The sequence below is a fragment of the Galleria mellonella genome, unplaced genomic scaffold (genome assembly GCF_026898425.1).
Source record: "Galleria mellonella isolate WM207_F2 unplaced genomic scaffold, CSIRO_AGI_GalMel_v1 utg93, whole genome shotgun sequence".
NCBI classification, from domain to species: Eukaryota; Metazoa; Arthropoda; class Insecta; order Lepidoptera; family Pyralidae; genus Galleria; species Galleria mellonella.
This window is the reverse complement of record NW_026442176.1, coordinates 373,250-395,823: the sequence shown is the minus strand read 5'-3', so window position 1 is coordinate 395,823 and position 22,574 is coordinate 373,250. Positions and strand designations below refer to the sequence as shown.

Below are 22,574 nucleotides of genomic sequence, written 5' to 3'. Positions count from 1 at the left end.
ATTGTGCGCCTCAGGAAGGCAGATTGTGAGCGAACTATGTTCTATAAGATCATTGTAAACTTACCCACAATTTACAATAATAATGTATTATCATTATTAATGGTTACCTATACGATTAGATTGTTATTGTTCGAGAAATAATTTATGAGTCTACAAATCTCTCTCCCTCTCTCTCATTTCCCTTCTATGAGACGAGTTATGAAAGTTAACGAAAATGCCAGGATGTTGTCATTGGGCTCTCCTTGTCTACCAGTAAGTAAATTATAACAAGGACCCATTTATGTTTCCGTGTTCTTCTCATACATTTTGTTGGTAAGCTTTATACGTATACAACAACGACATTCGTTATATTTATATTCGTTACATTTATTAGCAAACGTTATTAAACTAAATAAAATGGGGCACAATAATAAGTAAAACATATAATACAATAAACAAAAGTGTAAAAAGAAAACTATGAAATAACACATTATATATAGGATAAAATAATAGACTCCTTATATTTTTAAAAATTAATATGTAAGTATTGTTGAATGTACTAGTTTCTTGTAGACTCTGACTTCTGATGTTATCATTCACTGTCTTAATAGTTTAATTATATTTGAACAATATGATTGCCATATTTTCATGATAAAATCCATAAAAGATACAAAATTTTAAAAACAAATGTTTGAAAATACTACAGAATACGTTATACATTGATAGTAGTTGGCTCAGTGTTACCAGATTGGGTATTTCATTTTTTTACAATTTTAGATAAAAATATTTGTGTTCGCGAAATTGTGGGGAAATGAAATTCTCCGAGAAATTTTTGGAGAAATATGAAAGGGGCTTGCAAGAATGTGGGTAGTTTTTGGTAGCTTTGTACTTGTAAATCGTATAGCGGTATATATATTATATGAATGAATAAACGCAACAGAAGATGGAATAAGACAAGGAAGGTAAAAGTAGAAAACATACGGGAGCACGTTTTTATTTATTTATTTTAATGAGGCACACATAACAAATTATAAGCATGTTAGGTTTATATATAAGTAATTATGGTTTTTATATTAGGTTACAATCCAAAAACAAGTGTACACAACATGATTAACATTTAGACATGACATTTGAATTTCGACAGGTGGAAAACATAATAATTAGTAAACAGCTGTATAACATTATATATAATTTATATTGATGAAATTTATACCATAAAACTATCACCATACAAGGAAAACAGACAAACCATCCTAAACATGAACTACAGCACTAAATACTAGTAAAAGTACAAGTTCATGTCAAACGGCTCATGCACCTCCTGAATGATGACAGCTTCATGTTGAATATATTAAAGAATTTGTGGTTTAACATAAAAACATTATATTGTCGACACATTCTAACAAGTGGATTATAGTATGAAGTATTGGTTTCGTGAAATTTGAAGAGTAAATAATTTATGAGTAGCATTTCTTGACTTAAATCTTGTATTAAGGCGTATGGCTGAAAGAAGAGGAGATGAATCAATTATGTTATTAACTATTTTAAATAAGCAAATTATGTCACTGCACCAGCGATGTTTTGTGTGTTTGTTTTGTTTTGACGTTTATCCCTCATTTGTTTTGTGATTCATGGCTAAACATAATGAAATTCGATAAAAGTCCGAGTTTGGGTAAAAGTAAATCGTATCGATTTGAGGAAGAAATATTAAACATTTAGGTAAAGATCAAAAATCGCATTAAGCAACCCTGAGTTGGCCTTACCTAATTGACTCCATCTATAAGCCGTCTTAGGAGGCAGCGTGTTTACCCGCCCGCCTGTTTGTCGCCGCTCACAAATATTGACAGGGAAACCGACTTCCACCAAAGTATGCCACTAACGTACACATCCATCAACTTTGTAAGATTGATATTAATTAGTTTAATTACTTAAATACTATTATAATTTTACAGTTTTCTCACAACACAAGAGATAAATTAAAAAAGGTAATTTATTATTATAATACAAATATGTATAATAATAATAACCATAATAATGGTTCCTATACTCTGTCAATTTCATACAGAATTAAAATCGGTTTAGAATCAACAATGATATCGCTTAAGTTCCAGACAAAAAATAAAGACTAATTGAGACTCTCCTCCTTTTTATTGATATGCTCTCATTACTCGAGTTAATTTGCTCATAGTACTTTACTACTATTTTTTAATATATACACTGATGCATATTTTAATGAGAAAGTTCTAAAATAAATTAAGCAGCATTATTTTTCCTCCGCGCAGTACTTTGTTAGCAACGTTGCTTCTATTCATGTCAGTAAACTGCGCGCAATTTTACACATGAAATATTAAATTTCAATTGTTTAACAAGCTTATGTATACAGCGACGTTGGAGGAAACTAGCTAAGTAAAGTGCCTTAGTAGATGTTGGGTACGTATCTTGCGAAATTTCCTCTCTACTAAGTTGTAACGTTTTAAGTTCGCTAGTGCCATTGCAAAATTTTACTTCTAAAAGACTTGAAATTTTAAACTAATTTTATAAGTAAATAAGTCTTAAAAGTCATAACCAGTTAACTTAGTTTTTCCAATTAGCTTTACCTAAATTTTATCTATAAGAATAATATTTTTATGGTTTAAGTACTTATTAAAGTTACCTACTTAAGTAACCAGTTCACGTATATCAATCTATCTTGACATCGAGTGCCATACGGGGTAAATAGAGTCAGAATCGCAAAGGTCTCTATTTTATGCTTTATTCACTTTTATAAATAATTTTAGAGACGTTTCTATACTGAATCCACAGAGTTTTGACGTCTTCCTCAGACTCTAGTGGTATAACCATTCTGATCTAGGTCTCCTCCAATACCTGCGTCTTCCATTTAGATAGCTAAGTTTGTATCTAGTCAGATAGTATACGAGATAGGTTTTAGATTACTATTATGGGAATGTATATATAAAATTTATTTTCCGTATGTTCAAACAATACGTGAGTGTGAATTATGGATGATGTAATCTCATGCATAATTCACACTGACACAATTTTATCTTAATAACATTGTGCAGTAGTAATTGTAAATTCAGAACGACAGGTAGATGGCAACATAGCTATACTAAAATCTAATTTCATCTTATCTAATATTTTATATTGTGAAACTAGGAATTGACTCTCAATTTTAGTACTTTGGTCTATGAATTTATAATACAATACAAAATACTTAAAATCATGTGTATGAAGTATATTACATCGAGGTATTTATATTATCTTTTTACCGTATAAATTTAAAACACTCAGTCTTTTTAATATATTTCATATAAACAATAATAGGTGATAAGCAAGCGTACAGCCAGAACCTAAGGTGTCACCCTAACCTACAAATACGTACGAGTATAAGACCAAAGGCAGAGGCTTAGGTACATTGACTTCCTTGAAGGAACTCCTACCCCTTTTTTAAATCTCTTCTAGCTGGAATATTTTATACAGTTATGTCGAATAGTTTAAAAAATGTAGGTAGTTATAAAAAATTTTACATGAAGGTTATCTGTGGCTATAAATCGAAATGAATTCACTTTTGAAAAATTCTTTTACAAATTGTTTATTCTATTGCCAGCGACCTACTCTGTACGCTTCGAGGCGGCAAGCGTCAAAACGGAAAAATTCCGTCTCTTCACACGCCCCAAATGCATCTTATTTTCTCATCTGTAAAACGAATGAAAGTATTTTCCTTTCCTTCCTTTGTACAGTCTTGCTTTTGCTCGTCGTTTTACACTTTAATGAGAACAAACTAAGTAAAGTATGAGCGAATTAAGAAAACGTTTATATAGTATAGTTAAGAATAAAAATTAATGTAACTTATAATACTACTAAAGTACAATAATGTACTATTACAACAAGTATAAATTTCCTAATTGTAACCATACCTCAAATATAATTGTCTAATATTTAATGAAGAATATTACTATGACGTTAAGTTGCCGTCACTTTCTACAAATGAGTTATAATTAAGTTGAACTAAGTAAGCTATAAGCCTCAGCGTTAAAGGGTTTGTGGGTTATTTAATAGGTCAGCCTGTACTTACAGCACATTGCGAGTAAAATCTCACATTTCTCAAGCAGAGAAGTGAAATTTCTAAATAACACTGCCAACGATCTTCATTACATTCAATTCGGGAAATAATTAATTCAGCAAGTAAAATCTGTTAAACGTATGTTCCTTTTGCCTGACAAGTGAACGTAATTACACGTACGTGCAGCCAAATTAAGGTATCTTTGAGCTCCTTCGTGATCGAGTAAAGATGTGTCCCTAATGAGAAATTCTCAAGTTTCCATTATCGCCTATAACTAATGAGATTTAAATACGATTATACACTAGATAGAGCTAATCTTATCATAGTGATATTTAAATTTTAATAAAATTAGTCATAGCATAAATTTCTATTTAATTTTCGTTTAATTATCTGATTTCTGAACAAATAAACTAATGTTTTTTGAGCGTACTGTATGTAACTTCATAAACAAGGAAATAATATTATGTTTTAGATATTATGGCTGGATCTTAGGCGCAATAACATAAATAATATCGTTGTATTTGTTTTAATTATAGAAGTGCTATAGAATACATGACCATAGTGTAAAACAAATTTCAAAGCATTATACTACATATTAAAAACTTACAAATCTTGTTAGAAATAGAGACAGACAGACAGAAATTAAGTTAGGTTTTATATAATTTTATATCTACTTGTTAATTATAAAACTTAAACGCAGGCAAACGAAAACTCTCCGCAATACTAAAGTTTTATAGTTATAGTACAACATTCAAGATAAAGACAATTATTTTTTAATTGTCAATAAATTCTTTTGTTAAATCAAAAGATATGCTCATTCCCAATAAAAGCGGCATGCGGTGATCTGAATATTAAAATAGGCCATTCTCGACTTATTGTTCGAGCGTTACAATAGCGCTCGTTAGTGACTGTAACTCAAATTCATTACTTGCTGGATTCAATTGTTGTATTATTATAATAATATCTCATTCACTTTGAACAAAATTTTATTGATTATTATATCAATAAAGTAGTGTGGTCCCGACATAGAATGAGCCACTCCTACCTTTTCCGTGGGTGTCATAAGAAGCGACTTAAGAACTTAATGGTCGTGGGATGGGCAGCAACGTTTCTCTTAAAACATCACCAAAGGCTAACCGCGGCTGCTAATCCGTCTGTCAAGCTTGGCAACAACTGGCAAAATTCCCCTTATAGAGACAGCCTATGTTCATATATATATATATATATATATATATATATATATATACATATATATATATATATATATATATATATATATATATATATATATATATATATATATATATATATATACATATACCCCTTTTTGTTATATGTATATACATATAACAAAAAGGGGTAATTAAATCTCTAATTTAGGTCATAATAGAAAATCATAGCAAACAATCTTCCAAATAGCTTGACGTCTTTTAAAAATACAAATTAAAAAGAAAAAAGCATTTATGTTCGTATACCTACATATACGGAGTAAGTACTTACATAGTCAGTTTTTTCATACTCAGTATATTTTTAAGAAATGACGGTTGTACAATTCGATTTTTAAATGGTCGAATATGGCAGTGAAATTATTGCAATGCAAGGGCATAACACACTAATCCTCAGATACACCACTGTGTATTTTTATATAATATTTATACATGGTACATATGTGGTAACTATAGTTGAACATCAGCTTGTTTAAAATCTCAGTTATATATGAAACAATATATTCAATACTTATGTTTTTTTTTAGTTTTTAGTAAACGTACAGGTAATTAGAATAATGGATCTAGATAATATTATTCAAATAGACCCTGATCTAGTTCCTACGACCTAATATACTTAGAAACAACAGAAAACTAAAACAGGTGATTACGAGTTAAAGTGACGTGTGGGGACATCAGAGTCATTAGCGACTGGCGCTAGACGGGGGTGGATATGTGTCAACCTAAACTAAAAGTAACGTAGGCCGTAGTTCAACCCGGATAGCTGAGAGATGTAGGTTCAAATCCAAACAGATCGAACAGTTGAAAAATATTTTTCAATTGTTCGATCTGTAAACTATTAATGACCTTAAATATATTGTTCAGAGGGGATCTCACTCGTTATAATAAGCTCAATATATAATATGTACAAAGTAGAGTCTTATTACGTTAATACTCTTCGGACTAATAGATGAACTAAATATCCCTTTTCTTTATGCTTTTGGAGTTCATACTGAGAGCTAAGTAAATTATGATTACTACGTGTTTTGAACTTTACCAACAATACATATAAACCAGTGAACTATATTAAATAGTTCAGTAGTGGAGAGCGAACAGCTGAAATTATGATGATTATGAAACCATTTTTAAACATATTTATTTCACTTTAAGAAGTAGAATGTTCAGTGTTAAGTCCACCAAATGTATGACAACACTATGCATTAAAGTTTAAATAAATAAGATGGGCTTTATTTTTTACAGATGTAGAACAAAAATTTAACTTCCTATTAAAATAATTCTAAAATAAGTTAATAAATTTGATACGGAGCTGACAAGAAAGCTCGTCTGATGGTATATGACTTTAATAATTACTCTAACCCATAAAAACGTAATCTGCTTTACAGCAAAAATTAGTGAAATTGAGCTCTGATTAAGAGAGATAATCAAAACTTATTTGGGTAGTCCCATGCAGACAAATTTGCTCAAGTTCCCTTTGATAAACAGAAACCTTTAATAAGAATATATTTCACCATCTATTTCCACATTCCAATGAAAAAAATATTATAACAAAATCCAATTGTAATATTTACACCTATAAAATAACTAATCGAACTTACTAATCGAACTACTGTCTGTGTGTTTATACCACGGCGTCGTCTATTTTCAGCTGCCCCACCCGCATACATAAAGTATACATATGCTACAATGGAAAGTTTTTCGTATACAGTTACGAGTACATCTAGCTTTTAATTAAGTCCATCCACATTATGTTGTGAATTATAATGTACTGGACTTGATACAAACAAAGTAGCAATAATGACGTGTAACTGCTAATATCTTCGAATTGATATTTATAAAACAATTGTAAAAATTAATATATTGAAATAATTATCTTTGATATTATAACCAACAACTTTTGGTATTTGGAATATGTATAATTTAGATATTTTCTGTATAGAATTTTGTTCATGTTAGTTAGAAAATATTCGCTGTTACCCGTCGATAAATACAATGTATGCAATGCGATTATATATTATATCATTTCACATAGTATAATTGGCTCTATATCGCCTTATGTGTTTGGGATGTCAGACAATAATCTATTAAAATTCGTTAATTTATAATAAAAAATGTTTACATTATTAGCTCAGCAAGTTGTTGTTAGTATACTTTTACTACGCTGACCAAGCAGCTGAATTATAGAGTTTTATTCCTTCACTTACACTGATGTACTCGATTCTCCTCTTTCATTCTTAAAGCTTCTTGCTCTAGGATATGAAAAATAGTAGTGATATTAAGGTATCTTAGTTCGTCATCACACCAGAAATAATTACTATCCATAATTACTGCTTACAATACAGTAATTATCACCTTTTAATAACAGCAATCCGCTTATTTCATGTCATTTATAATACAAAATTATATATTTCATACAAACTATCCTTGAAGATTCCAACATTACTTTACAACGACTTAGGGACGTCGCCTGACCAATCTTACGAAGATTTATTCAAGAGTAGAACACAAATAAATGCCTTCAGAAGCTCCCGTAATTTCTCACGGTGAAGACTCGGGAGCCCACCCTAAGTAACAAATGAGGTAACATAATTTTATTAGTTTCGCTGTTGTAATAGTGGGTGTTCGCTTTATTTTAACTGCGTCATAATTTTATATGCAAATTGAGATAGTTGAACTTACTTAGCGAAAGCTGTTTGTGGTTTGCCTCAGGGCTATAATGAAGCTTATCCCCTCGTATCCTTTCAACCACTAAAAGATATGTGTTTTCATAGTCATGTAAAATCTTATCTTACTAATATTATAAAAGGAATATAGAGAATTAGGGATGGAATGTTCTTCAATTATACTTAAACAGCTAAATAGATTAATTTAATTTGTGTAAAACCTGATACATAGATGGCGTATGCCCTGAAATAATACCTAATCAATATATGTAGGGAAAAAAGATTGTTAGCAATGGAGTTTGACAGCCCCATTGCTAGCAATATACCTTATTAGGTCGAACTCCACGTGGTTTCCCCTGGAAACCATCGTGAACAATTCTTGTTGAATTCGTCACGATGGACTAACTGACCTACTTCATTCTCACCTATCATTCTTCACTGGTGCCCCGCCGGTATATACCGATAGCGCAGGTGGGGTTACCATTCCATTATCATCCATTAAAAAATAAATTAAAAAAAAATCAATATATGTAGTGTTCAACCTAATTAATAAAAATAATGAAGCCAGTAATTACCGCTGGTAATAAAAAAAAAAAAGAGAAACTGGAACAGGGGTGACCGTCAAGAATACTGCATTACTGTATTATCGTAAGAAATAACTTTCCACTGCTGAGCACGGGTCTCTTATTACAGAAGAATGTAAGTCTACTATTACTAAGCTCGACAGAGTTTGGTATAGAGTTTTATCTTTTCCTTCCACAAGTATATGGTGCTTTGTTTCCATAGTCGCTTTCTACGATCACTTCGGGACATCACAATAACGAAATTGCGTTGACTTGAGTGAATTAAGGATGTTTCTTGAATGACGGTCGGCTTTCTCGACCTTCTGGACTGCTGCGCTCAATGCACGTTTCGTTAAATTTGTAAGGCCCCAGGTTTAAATATCTAGCGAAGTAGATAGTGTAAAAAACAAATTATTTTGTGCATATTTGAAGCATGGAATTTACCGTTTATCCTCAGTAATAGCATTGTATTTAATGGTACCATAATGATATATACTTTAATGATACCCATGGTGTAGTTCATGTTTTTGATTTATAACTTTACATCAAATCTACGTACAATTTCATCGTCACGGCTTAATAGAATAGTAATATGTATGTACCTATACACAGTTATATGAGGATGCTATTAATTTTCCGCGACGACATCGAGAACACGTATGGAAATTTTAAAACGTCTCTATACCTTTGCATATATCATGCTCTCCTATTATATTGTGATAATAAAATCATAGATTCATTACTTTATACATTTTATTAAGATATACGCTTAATAGTTAGTAGTAGTGTTTAAAGTTTGTACAGATTAACTCTGGTACTAGCTAAAAGTCTCAATTTATTTGAATCCATAATCAGTACCTACATTTAATAGATAAAATATAATTAGTTTATAATATAATATTAAGGATCTATATATATTATATTAGGGATCCGGCCCGGCTTTGCACGGGTAACAGAATTTTTGAAAAATATATTTAGCCTATATTACTCGTTCATAATATAACTTTCTATAGGTGGAAGATTTTAAAATAGATTTAATAGTTTTTGGGTTTATCTATTACAATCAAATCTTTCCTCTAAACATGAAAATATTTGTATAGATAAAATAATTATATATAGATATAGTAGATGCGCTATGATAAATATGAAGCTCCCATTTACTGGGTTAGCATTACAAATAGGTAGCACAAATGAATTTTAAATAAATTTTAATAACTAAATAAAAGAAAAAATAGAAAACACTCTATAGCAAAAGAATATATTCGCACATTTACTGTTTATACCACGGAGGTTAAGGAATTAGGTTCCTTAATAATTCTGCAGGCAGTGGTGAACGAAAGTCTACATTCAATTTATCCGCACTCGGCTGTCGCGAATAAATTAAAATATCTCCATCACGCCATCTTATACTGACACAATGACGTCCCCCCTCACACAGCTTGCCGGCGGATTCTCTTCAAATACGACTCATTCCTTTTATAACGACGCGGTGTAGAAATTTAGAATAACATTTTGCTCCTTCATAAAAAAAAACAACGACTTACAGTGTGAAATACATCGATGAACAATGAGATATATAGGATATAGGTACATTATATTGGAAATATTTGAATTTAAAATGTGGAATTGAGTGTCTACAATGAGCATTTTTCGCAAATTTTACAAAAAAACTTCGTCACAGTTAATTTGAAACTGAAATGAGAGTACAATAATTATTATAAAATCAATTCAAAAATCGTTTCTAAATTGATTTTAGTAAGTAAGTTAGTTAGTAGTAAATAGAATCAGTATCGCATAGAACCATAGTTTGAATTTTTTTTGAATTTATTGATGTTTTTTAATTGTAAATAGTTTGAAAACTATTAATAATTATAATATGTAAGGTTACACCTATTAACAGTTCAAGGAACCGCTATTGTTCTTGAAACCGTTAAAATCCTAATTAAGTCCAACTGTTTATTTCAAAATTAGTTTTTTTTTTTTTAATAATAACAATATTATTAAAATTATCCACATGTTATGCTTAAACTAATTCAGCTACTAAATACAATTGAAGATATCCGTATCAATACTAATATGGAATCAGCGGTCCTGTATCAATTCCACGGCCCCAGAGATTGACGTGGACAAATTGACATGTCGTGCTCATCCTGGCGGTCCTATTTCGAGTTATCTATGCCGATTGACGTCACGTGAAACCACACAGAAAAAGATATACGCCCAAGCTCCGGCTCCCTCGCGGGTCGTAGGGAATATCGAACAATGCACAGTGACTGAAATTGAAGTAGACCAATGAGAAAAAGGATTTTATTATTTCTACTATTTCTTGTTTTTCTAGTGGTTGGGAAATCGATTAAGGATTTTAAGGAATTTATGTCTAGTGGCTTCAGAATGTTGATTTGAAAGTAAGAGATTCCTTGTTCAGAGGGCCTATCATGTAATGTTTTTCGGAATTTTGTGGTTGAACGAAACGCAATTTTCATATAAAAATTACACAATACGTACTATTTAAAAACGTTAAAGCATGAACGATATTTGAATATTTTGAATACTTTGAACTTTTATGTTAGGATTTATGCCGAACAAAAAGTTAAGCTTCATTTGCTGGACCGATTTCAGTATGAACGAAACCACGAAATTGAGTCTTAAAATTCGGAATTTCATTTCATGCTAGCTTTCTGGAACTGATCATTTTTATTTTTTGTACAATAATTATAAAAGCAAGGAGAAAAAAAAATTACTTTAAAAGAATTATATTACATTAACTAACTTTGAATGTGAACGTTCTCAATTTGACTGGTTATTTATCCTAAGTGATAAGATATTTTCACAAATTCTATAATCAATAAAGGGATCGATCCTATCAATATACATATACACACATTAATTTCCTCAAAATTGAAATAGATATGTTTTTAGATTTTGTTGATATACTATATTATGATTGTTTATCTACTATACCATATCACAGAATACATAAAAATATCCTCGTTCATCTTACATGAGTCGAATCATAGATAAGGACGGTCCGAAACCTTTGTTTGCATAATAAATCAATGTAGTAAACCGAATCGTGTCTCTCTCCATAGATTATGTACATACATAATACAATAAGGATCTGAGTCAGCATTGTTTATCTTGATGTACATGCATGTCTATTACCCGACGGTGACTTTCAAGAGAACAGAGTTATCAACTCTTGTACTTTTTTCTTTGTAATATATGTTATATCTTCGTCAATTTTTAACTGATATTATAATTTTTTGTTTTTTAAAATCATTAAGATTCTTTAAAATTGTCGGTTAGATATTAAATTTACCACAACTAATGTAAAAAGCCGTGACTTTTACTTATCATTTAATTCATTATTATTTAGCATTATTATGCTCATTAACAAAATAAATATAGTTTAGGATAGTAATTTATCAAAAGTGTGCAAATTGCGCTTTGTCTGACTAAAATGGTAGCCATAATTTATGGCCTTTACCCAAGTAAATTAAACTAAAAATTACATAGTCAATTTTTACAAAATTTCATTCAATTCTATTGAGCCGTTTCAATAACGTATAAATCTAATAAAAATTCGTTTGTTCTTCTAATCTAAGCAAAGTATTACAATACTATACATCGTGTTACTAAACAGACTAATTAGTTAATTAGGTCGTAAGTAATTTCGTTAGATACCTGGTTAATTATTAACTGCAAAACATTTATTAGGAGTTGGTTTGTAACAATAATCTAAATTTATTATATATTAGTGTTAATTTTTGAATGTGACAAATGATGATGACATTTTTTATGATGAATATAAAATTGATTAAATCTATTTAACTACGATAAAATAGATAATAATTTGAAGCTGATGTAATATAAATTTGATGTTATGCGTTGAAGTTTTGTTTTGCGAGTCAGTTACAATTTTGAAAACCTGAAAGGTCATGTAAATTTCTCCTGCGTTATGATTGGCGTTCTCGCGATGTATATACTGGTTGATGTTATCTGTTTTGTCGTCCATTGGTTTTACCGCTGAAACCGCTTCATTATACGCAGGAGTGAATAATATTCATTGCATATTGTTAATGCTTTAACAATTAGTATTTTAGAATGTACAAATGTTGCATTTTTTAAGAAATAAAATTGATTAAATCTATTTAATCTACGATGATAGACAATACCTCTGATCATAGTTTGATATTGTTTGATATGACAGTGAACTTATATAAAAAAAACACCTATTACATTTGGGAGGTATCATGGGCAATATACTGTTATACTGTTATAATTATATATATATATATATATATATATATATATATATATATATATATATATATATATATATATAACATATTGAATATACTATTCTATTAATTTTACATTAACGTAGCACTTTATTAGTTTACTACTTCTACTCTATTGTAATATATACAAAAAATAATTAATTATATAAATAGAAAATAGTCTATTATTATAAATATTTTATTAATGGAGGGTATTCAGAGTTATTTGGGTGCCTTATATGCATAGTTCGGATTATTTATAAAGAAAGTTATTAATTACATGAAGGGCTAAATAATTTACAATTCAAATAATACTTTACCTAATATTGCATTCGTGTCCGAAAATATATAGATGCTATAAACTATTTGAATTTTATAAAAATTATAAATATTCTAAAATAGATATATAAAACATGAATGAAATATATATTAAACAAACGAAACTGATGAAGCTTAATACAGCAACAAAATATATTGGGCTCGTCCGGGATTTGAACCCGGGACCTCTCGCACCCTAAGCGAGAATCATACCCCTAGACCAACGAGCCGGTTAAGAAATAATTTGAAAATCAATATCACATACCACTTCTTACTTGCGTATACGCAATGCATTGGTGAAAGGCGTTTGACTGGCCATACATGAATATTTTAAAACTCAAAAGGTCAAGAAACTATACCGTCAGATATGACCGTGCGTCTATGGTAAAGTGACACAAATTGAGAGCGATATAAAATTTTAAATACCTACCTACTTCGAAAAAGACGTAAGATAACAATTAATTGGCAATAAAAGGCTAAAACATTGTCGTTTGTTGTGGTTGTCTTTGAAATTTAAATTAGATTTCAGTTAGGTGTACGATATCATGATAAATAAAATCAATAAGGCTCAATATAATTTATTATTAAATGGTAATTTTTAATAATCTAACAAAGTATTAAGCATGCTTAAGTGGTCTATTGATTATAATATCACAGATAATATAATATTACTATACTACCTATAATATAATACTTTTTATTTAAATATTATTATGTAACTATATTTTACTTTAACTATATTTGATATATTGTAAAAGTACTATGTCTAAGAAAGTAAGTCAGTAAGTCAGTTCACAAAGTAAATTTGCGAAAGTGAATGTAATTAGTATGTATAGTTTATAAATTTATCTATATAAATTATATGTGTGTGAAAATCCTATTTTTTTAAACAAACAAATCTAAATTAAATTCAAAAATATATCAATTTAAATTTAAATCTATGTATGTAGTTAAAATGGTCAATCTTTCTCGTAACATTTTATTTTACCAAATAATAAGTATCTATCTATTTATTTAACAGAAATGAAAATGTCCCATAAGTATTAAAATATAAAGTTTTGTGGTGAAATGTATAAATCAATATGAATTTTGTTCCTCTTTTTACTTCATTCATTCATTTTTGCAGAATATTAATTATTTATGAAATGTAAGTAGATTAAATTGAAATGAAATCCATTCAATGTTTTTTAAAGCTACTGCAGATAGAATACGGTGGATAACTAACTGCCCTAAGTAAATGTATTTTTTTTTTATGGATGATAATGAAATAGTAACCCCACCCGCGCTATCGGTATACACCGGCGGGGCACCAGTGAAGGATGATAGATGAGGATGATGCAGGTCAGTTGGCCCATCGTGACGAATTCAAAAATAATTGTTCACGATAGTTTCCAGGGGAAACCACGTGGAGGTCAACCTAATAGGGCATATTGCTAGCAATGGGGTTGTCAAACTCCATTGCTAACAATACCTTTCCCCCCAAGTAAATGTATTTAGTATATACCTAAATACCTAGATTAATTTCTATTTATGACGATAACACGTTATTGAAAATTGAACTGTAATTTGTTTTAATAAATAATCTTTAGCATAGAGGTATTAATTGATTATACATTCAAATATAGAATATATCTGGTATATCGAAACAAAATTAAATTTTGACCAAATTCGTAAAGTCAATACGCTTAGTTACATACGTGATAAGATATCTGAACATTGCTAATGTGAAGTACGATTTATCTACAATACGGATACAATGAAAACAATTATGTAATAATATATAAAGGAGAACTTACGCTCAAAATGTATTTTGGGGATAAGTCCTCGAATTGAGTAAATAGACCCATCGCAATAATACGCACGTGTAATATAAACATAGTTGTTAACATAACACGTACTGATATATTTAATACTAACGTACCTTTATCATAGGGTATCATGGACGATACAGTATACTCTGTTATGTCCATGGTACTGCTCATGTCTATAGGCGACGGTTACCACGTTCCATCAAGTGGACCGTCAGCTTGTTTGCCATTCTAAGTTGAATAAAAGAAATAAAAATATAAACCTTTAAAAATTAATTTTCCTGTAAGTTATCCGAATGAGTTATTAAATAATATTGCCAGTAATATTTAATGCTTATTTCCTTATTTACCAATCCATCAATATATAATTGCATTTGATATATAAGTATAGCCTATTGTTGTCACGCTGACCGGGTGGTTTGGTATAGCTTTATTTAGAGTTTTCATTTTTTCACTTGTTATTTTAATTGTCTATTGCAACAAATATAGATACTTCGTTCATATTTTACAATTCTTTAAGTGATTATAAATACTTGTTTTATTTTTTTATAGAACTTAGAATGGCAAACAAGCTGATAGTACGAATATTTAATACAATATTAAATCTTTTATTTCCAGAAAATATTTAATATTTTACATATAAAAAAATATTGTACATTTTTATTCAGTAAAAAAATTGGGCTCGTCCGGGATTTGAACCCGGGACCTCTCGCACCCAAAGCGAGAATCATACCCCTAGACCAACGAGCCGAGTGAATGGTGACGATAAAAATTCAATTCACAAGCAGAGTAACTTAATGGCTATATAAAATATTCATAAAATTTTAATCTCTAACATAAATACGTCACAAAACCTGATTAAACCACGAACTGTGGCGATATCGTTCGCAATTACGATACACATCGGTGCCGTGGTATTAAAAATTTATGAGAATCTTTATTACTTTTAATAGCGTTAGATTAATGAATACAGATTACTACAAAACACATTTTAGATTATGACAGAAAAAACTTTCTATTGTAATTGTTGATTATTTTGTGAATAGATTTTTTATAATAACTTTAATAAATAGCTAACAAGATTATTTAGTAAATATTCCAAAAATAATTAAATAAAATACATACATACATACATACATATCTGTCACGCCTGTCTCCCATTAGGGTAGGCAGAAACAATGGAACGCCAAATACTTCGATAAAATAAAATATATATCTACTTACTTATCATCTTTTATGTCTTTTTCATGTATTCTTACGAATATTAAAAATGTGAAAATGAGTGTTTGTTTATTATCTTACAGAGCCTTAACGACTTAACCAATCACTAATAAATTTAGTACATACGTATCATATGGGATAGAGAAGGATATATGCAACTTTCTTATCCCGGTCTGTAGACATAGCCCGGTTACACGGACGTAGTCGTGGGTAAAAGCTAGTCAAATATAAATAAAATACAAATGGATTTCCAAAGTACAAATTAATGCAAATTAAAGATCAATAATTTTATACAATACCTAATAGATACACGTATATACTATTCGTATTGTTACAATAATTAAGATATTATTCTGATAATGACATTTTTATACAAACACACACACACTTGTACAACACATATACCTACACTGTGTATTTAAACGTGTATGTATAATACGTGCAGAACGTTTATATCAAGTAAAAAAGCGCGCTCATATTTTGTGGTCATCTATTTATTATAAAACTATTTATTTTTCCAGCGACTTCGTCCGCGTAACTGGGATATATTCACTGAGCAGTATAAAATGTAGCCTATTACCTTCTACATACCAATGTATGTATACCGATTTTTTTTCACAGTAATTAGTTAAGCCATTAAGTTAGTTAAGCGCTAACAGATAATAAACAAACAAACAAACAAACTCACTTTCACATTTATAATATTAATAATAAAGATAGAAGATCTGTGTATATGAATACATTTACTTTACAAATAAAACATTTACTGATATTCCTAATAAAAAGGTATCGAAACTTTCAAGAAAATCGCATAGTCTTTTCTGAAAAGCCGACAACATACTTGTAATTGTTCTGGTGTCGCGAGTGTTGTGGCAGTAGTCACTTAGCATCAGGTCAGCCGCAAATGCAATTCATTCATTTTTGGTGACATCAATATGATAATAAATGCAAGTACAAAATTTTAAAAAATCTACTTTATCATCATGTCGACAAATTATCTTAAGCAATAACAAATAAAAGTCCTGACTGCAATGCAACACATTTGAAGTCGTCATCCATTTATCTAAAAATTCTATTTACTTTTTATAGTAGTCACTAAGCTAGCTCTCTCTCTCTCTCTCTCTCTCGTCCTCTTCCTCTTCCTCTTCCTCTTATAAGTACATCAATACACTATATTATAAATAATACAGAAATAATTTGTTCAAAAAATCAAATACTTTTCGGTAACTGGTGTGCTCTACTTAAGTGTACAACAAATAAATACGTATACCTACTTTTATTTCAACTGCACCACAAAAATTCGTAAACTCACTTTTCTATAAGTCGACCGAGGACGAAGCCAATAAAACCAGTAGTGTGACTATTACCAAGGTCGTGCGAAAATATATCTATTAATAGATAGAATATTTATTTATTTTTTATTAGAGCAACCAACAAGACATCCACTATGATTACATTTTTTATCTCAAGTTCTGATATATAGTGTTGGCTTAATTACTGGTTACCACGGTATGCATTAATTATTCGAAAGAAAAGGAATACTTTATAATTTATTTATTTATTTTAGCTAAAATAACATAAAAAAGATGGCATGCATAAATATATAGGTATGTTTGAATATATGATTATTTACTTCATATTAAAGGTATTATTATTTATTTTTATTAAAATGCTCAAGAATGACAAACGTGTATAAAATAATAAAGTGTTAGTAATGTTATAAGAATAAAAATAAGCAAAAAAAGATAAAATAAATATTTTTATTGAGTCTCCTTGGAAAATGAAAAAAATAAATAAAAAGTATTTTACTACTATGTTTAATAAAATGAAAGATTTGTAAATTGAAAACTTTTTGATTTTTTTTTCTTTTATTTATTTTATTTATTTACACTTTATTGCACCAAGTAAAAAGAGAAATAACAAATACAGTAAATATTAATGAGAAATACAAAAGGCGGCCTTATTTCTCTTCCAACAACCTTTGGGTACATAGAAAAAGACAAAGATCTTTTGCTATTTAGTGCAGTAAAAGAAAAATATTTTTTAAACTATTAATTTTAATTTAGTAAATAAGATCGTCTACCTAAAATTTGGGTCTTAGTTTTATACTAGACATTAACAACGTCATCTAACGTTAACAAATATATTAATGTAGTGCTAAATAGCTTTGTAAATAGAGTTACAGAAGTACAGAATAGAAGGAAACAACAAAATTCCTATTTACTTGATTAAAAAGCATCCACCTAGATATTTAAAGATGCCCTCTGTAGTACATTTTAATCAACCATATTTTACCGTAACGACGAAAAAATACGAGCGACATGGAAATAAGGGCGCCATGTCAAACGATTCGGAGCGCGCTCGTAAAGTCTGAGATAGCGGTCGTGGTCGGTGCAGCGCTCGCCGCCCGCGCCCCCTACCGACGCCGCAGCGCCGCGCTAAAATGTATCGGTGCTCAATTTATTCATACTGGCTCCAGCCGAAAACAAATTCCGGATAGAACTCAATTTGCCGTGACGAAATGAACTCTATTTCCATCTATATGCTATTTTCCGGTGACAGATATGTATTAGGCTCAGTAGCAAATCTATTTGTATGCATATATGTACGAGCAAGTCAAAACATTTCTATTTTGTTTCTGTTTTGCTATTTTTGTTAGACTATAAATGCTTAGAATTTTTTTAAGATACTTAGAATGGAAGTAGGGTATCTAGACATATTAGTACTACATGTAAATATATAACATGAAAGTATGTACCCACTTCAATGTTAAAGATAGGAAGTTTCAAGTATTTATTAGAAAGAGTTTTATTGTATTACGGAAATATGAAACAAATAAGTGAACTATGTAAAAGTTATTAATATATAACTCAAATAATTTTTGACATTTTAATGACATATATATTTTGTAGACAGTAAGAAATGGAATATATAAAAAGAATAAATATAAAAAAAAACACAAATTACAAAAGAGTTTGTAACAGTGGTTCTGTAGAAAGAGAAATTTTACTAAATCACAACATAATCGGTGTGATTGCGTGGCACTTGTTATTATTATAGTATGGTGTGGGATACAGCTAGTATCCCGCGACTCCAGCGTGAATAGGTATATAAAGCAAACTATGTGGTAAGTTAGGATGAAAACCATCCTTATACTAAATTTCATTCGAATCCGTTCAGTAGATTTTATGGGAAAGAGTAACAAACTATCATCAAATATCAGTCATCTATTTATACATCCATGCACTTATCCAACCACTATTACAAATTTTCGCATTTATTATATCAATAAAAATATAACAGTACACTTTTCAAAGTTTAGACATAGGTAGTAGTATTTTATATTCTTTCTGGTTTAGACTACATGTACCAAATATTTAGATTCAGATTCGATTAGTAGATATCGGTAACGCCCAGCGGTACTAACGGGTTCAGCACTCTCCGTTATTGACAGCGACAGAAGAGCAGAATTTCAATTTTGTGTAAAGCATCATAAAATATTTTTTTATCTCTAATCAATGCACCTATATAATGAAATCCACCCCGTACTTCAAAAGGCACGGTAGGCCATTGCTCTCGGTTGTTATCATCCGATCAGGATAATCGTTATAACAGTCATGGGCTCGGTGATAATCTCTTCTCATAACTAGGACCCTTGTCATATCTGTACATACTTTTGCGTATATCGGTTGGTATAATTGGATTAGAGAATGAAATAAAAGAACATTGAACAAAATGATAATATCTGTTTAGACGTTAAGTCGCCAAGAGATAACATACAAACACAATATGTGTTTGTATTATTCGTTCATATTATTATATTTAATTATACGATATGAAGTATATAAAAAATATTTACTTGATAGAGAAAATATAATGCAATGTTCACGTTATGATATACGTACTAAAATTATAAATTCCAATCTCGTTCTCAATTTCGGCTTTATCTCCTTAATATTATATTTAGTCCTTGAGATATATCTAATTAAAACGTATCTTTATTCATCGCGTCAAACGTCAATAAATTAATAATTAATATATACCAAAATAACACCACAAGCCCCATGAATCAAGCACATTTCACGTATATTTTATTAAATAAATTATATTTGTTGAATTAAACAAACGAAATTTGGTATCAATTCTCTCCTCAATATTCGTAAGGCGTCAAGTAATTTATATCATATCTACCTCATTTATCATCACAAATTTTAACTATGACTGAATACCAAAGTTTGGAGCGTCTCATATCAAGAATATTTCACATAATTTACATAGCAGCCCTAAATTCCTTGCTCGGGAAATAATTGTTGGGTAAGATTGTTGGGTATTTATTCTTGAATGTACCTATTCAGTACTTCAGACAGTGTCCCGAACTTTTCCTTTGTCCGTGCCGTGTTCTTGCAAGTTATTTCATTCTACTCTCGGTTATAGACAAGTTTCTAACATGTCAAAAGCTTTTAATGGATTCTAAATATCATTCAACACTGTTATTGTTATGTTCTAATATGGATGACAAAATAATAGACTTTTTTTTAATTAAGTTAGCAAGATTTTTACGTAGTATTTTTTAACACGTTTACTTAAAATAAAGCATTATTTATTAATCATAATGGCCCTAAAGCACCATGCTGTATAAAATATTTATGGGAAGGTAGTTTTATATTTTTTAAGCACTTAGAATGCAAGCTATCTGATGAAAAGTGATAAACGTCGCCGACAAAGAGAAATGAACGGCATCATGAACATCACAGGATATATCGTGACTTTCATGATACCCCTCATGCGTTGTCATTCGTAAGGACTAAAGTGTTATGCTTCCATACCCTGTCATTACACTGCCATATCCCACCCTTCAAACCAAAACACAGCCATTCAAACGCCAGGTAGACTAACTTGATAGCAGAAACACAAGTGTGATAAATATACCCAAGCAATCAACCTTTATACAAGGGGGAAAGGATTGTTAATCATTACTAATAATCCCTTTGTAATTAGACTCCATTTAGGCGTTGCCATTCCGTTGACATCCATTAAAAAAAGATGTTGATACAAAGTCTCCCTGTAGTACATTACTTAAAATACTATTATGATTTTCAATGGTATACCAACCATGATAAAAATATTATAAAAAAGCGGTAATTATACTCGTATTATCGACTTGATGTTTTTTTTTTAATAGATGATAATGAAATGGTAACCCCGCCTGCGCTATCGGTATACACTAGCGGGGCACCAGTGAGGGATGATAGGTGAGGATGAAGCAAGTCAGTTAGCCCATCGTGACGAATCTAACAATAAATTAATCACGATGGTTTCCAGGGGGAACCACGTGGAGGTCGATCTGACAAGGCATATTGCTAGCAATGGAGCTATCAAACTCCATTGCTAACAATCCCTTTCCCCCCATCGACTTGATGTTATCCTGTCCAAGTTAAAAATTAATTTAGATATAAATTAAAAATTGCCAAATCGACCCAACCAAATTTTATTCGTAGATATAAGACTCATAACTATTATTAAATATATATGTAAATTTGTAAATATATTTATTAAAGCTGTTACCAGTAATATATTAACACAAATGAGGTTTTATTTAAAACGTTTTCAATATAAGCCGTTATTTCAAACTGACTACTGTTAGATATAAGTTCGTGATTAATTAAGATTACAATGAAGTTACTATGATGAAGTAATCTCGTTCACAATGAACAGGTCTCTAATACATAATCACTGAACATTGTAATTAAAATTAATATGTCGGCTTAATGTTAAAGAAGCGTTCTTGCCCTTTTTGTTCGGTTATGTTGACTTTGATGAATGACTACAAGTATATAATACGTACAGAGAAATTTGTATATTTTACGCACAAAGGTAATATTAGTGATTTTGTAACCATTATCATTTTTATTATTAAAATGTTGATGCTGTATCAGACGCTAACATATAATACAGCGATAGTAACACAGGGGAAATATGTTAGAAATTGGAAAAATAATAAAATTATTTTCAATATAAAATTAGATCATAAGACGTACAAAGAAAGCTGAAAATATATAATTACTTTTTTTTTTATTTATCGATGTAATGTCTTAATACACTTAAATACGGTATTTGGTATATATACGCAGATATGTTGAATCATCGCTATAGACATAATATTTTTAATTTATCGAGCAAAATTTTACAAAATAATAAATATATATTACTACACCTTAACAAATAATATATATATACGCCGGCAGCACACCTGCAATGCCGTTAGTGTTGTGGGTGATCATGGACGACGGTAGTCACTTACCACCAGGTGAGCCGCATGCTCGTTTACCCCCTGTGTTGTAAAAAAAAATACATTAAACTTTATTACAATTATGTTTTGAAATAATGTGAGTTTGTTTAATACCTTATAGCCGCCTCAACTGCTTAACTAATTACTACGAAATTTGGTATACACGT

At 30.0% G+C, this 22,574-nt stretch overlaps 2 non-coding genes across 2 annotated transcripts; both read right to left on the bottom strand.

Moving 5' to 3' along the window:
- Positions 1–13,247: 13,247 nt before the first annotated feature.
- Positions 13,248–13,319, bottom strand: Trnap-agg (transfer RNA proline (anticodon AGG)). The gene has a single exon. It is a non-coding gene; the product is annotated as a tRNA-Pro (tRNA).
- A 2,256-nt stretch (positions 13,320–15,575) lies between these two features.
- On the bottom strand, positions 15,576–15,647 carry Trnap-ugg (transfer RNA proline (anticodon UGG)). The gene has a single exon. It is a non-coding gene; the product is annotated as a tRNA-Pro (tRNA).
- Positions 15,648–22,574: the final 6,927 nt, after the last annotated feature.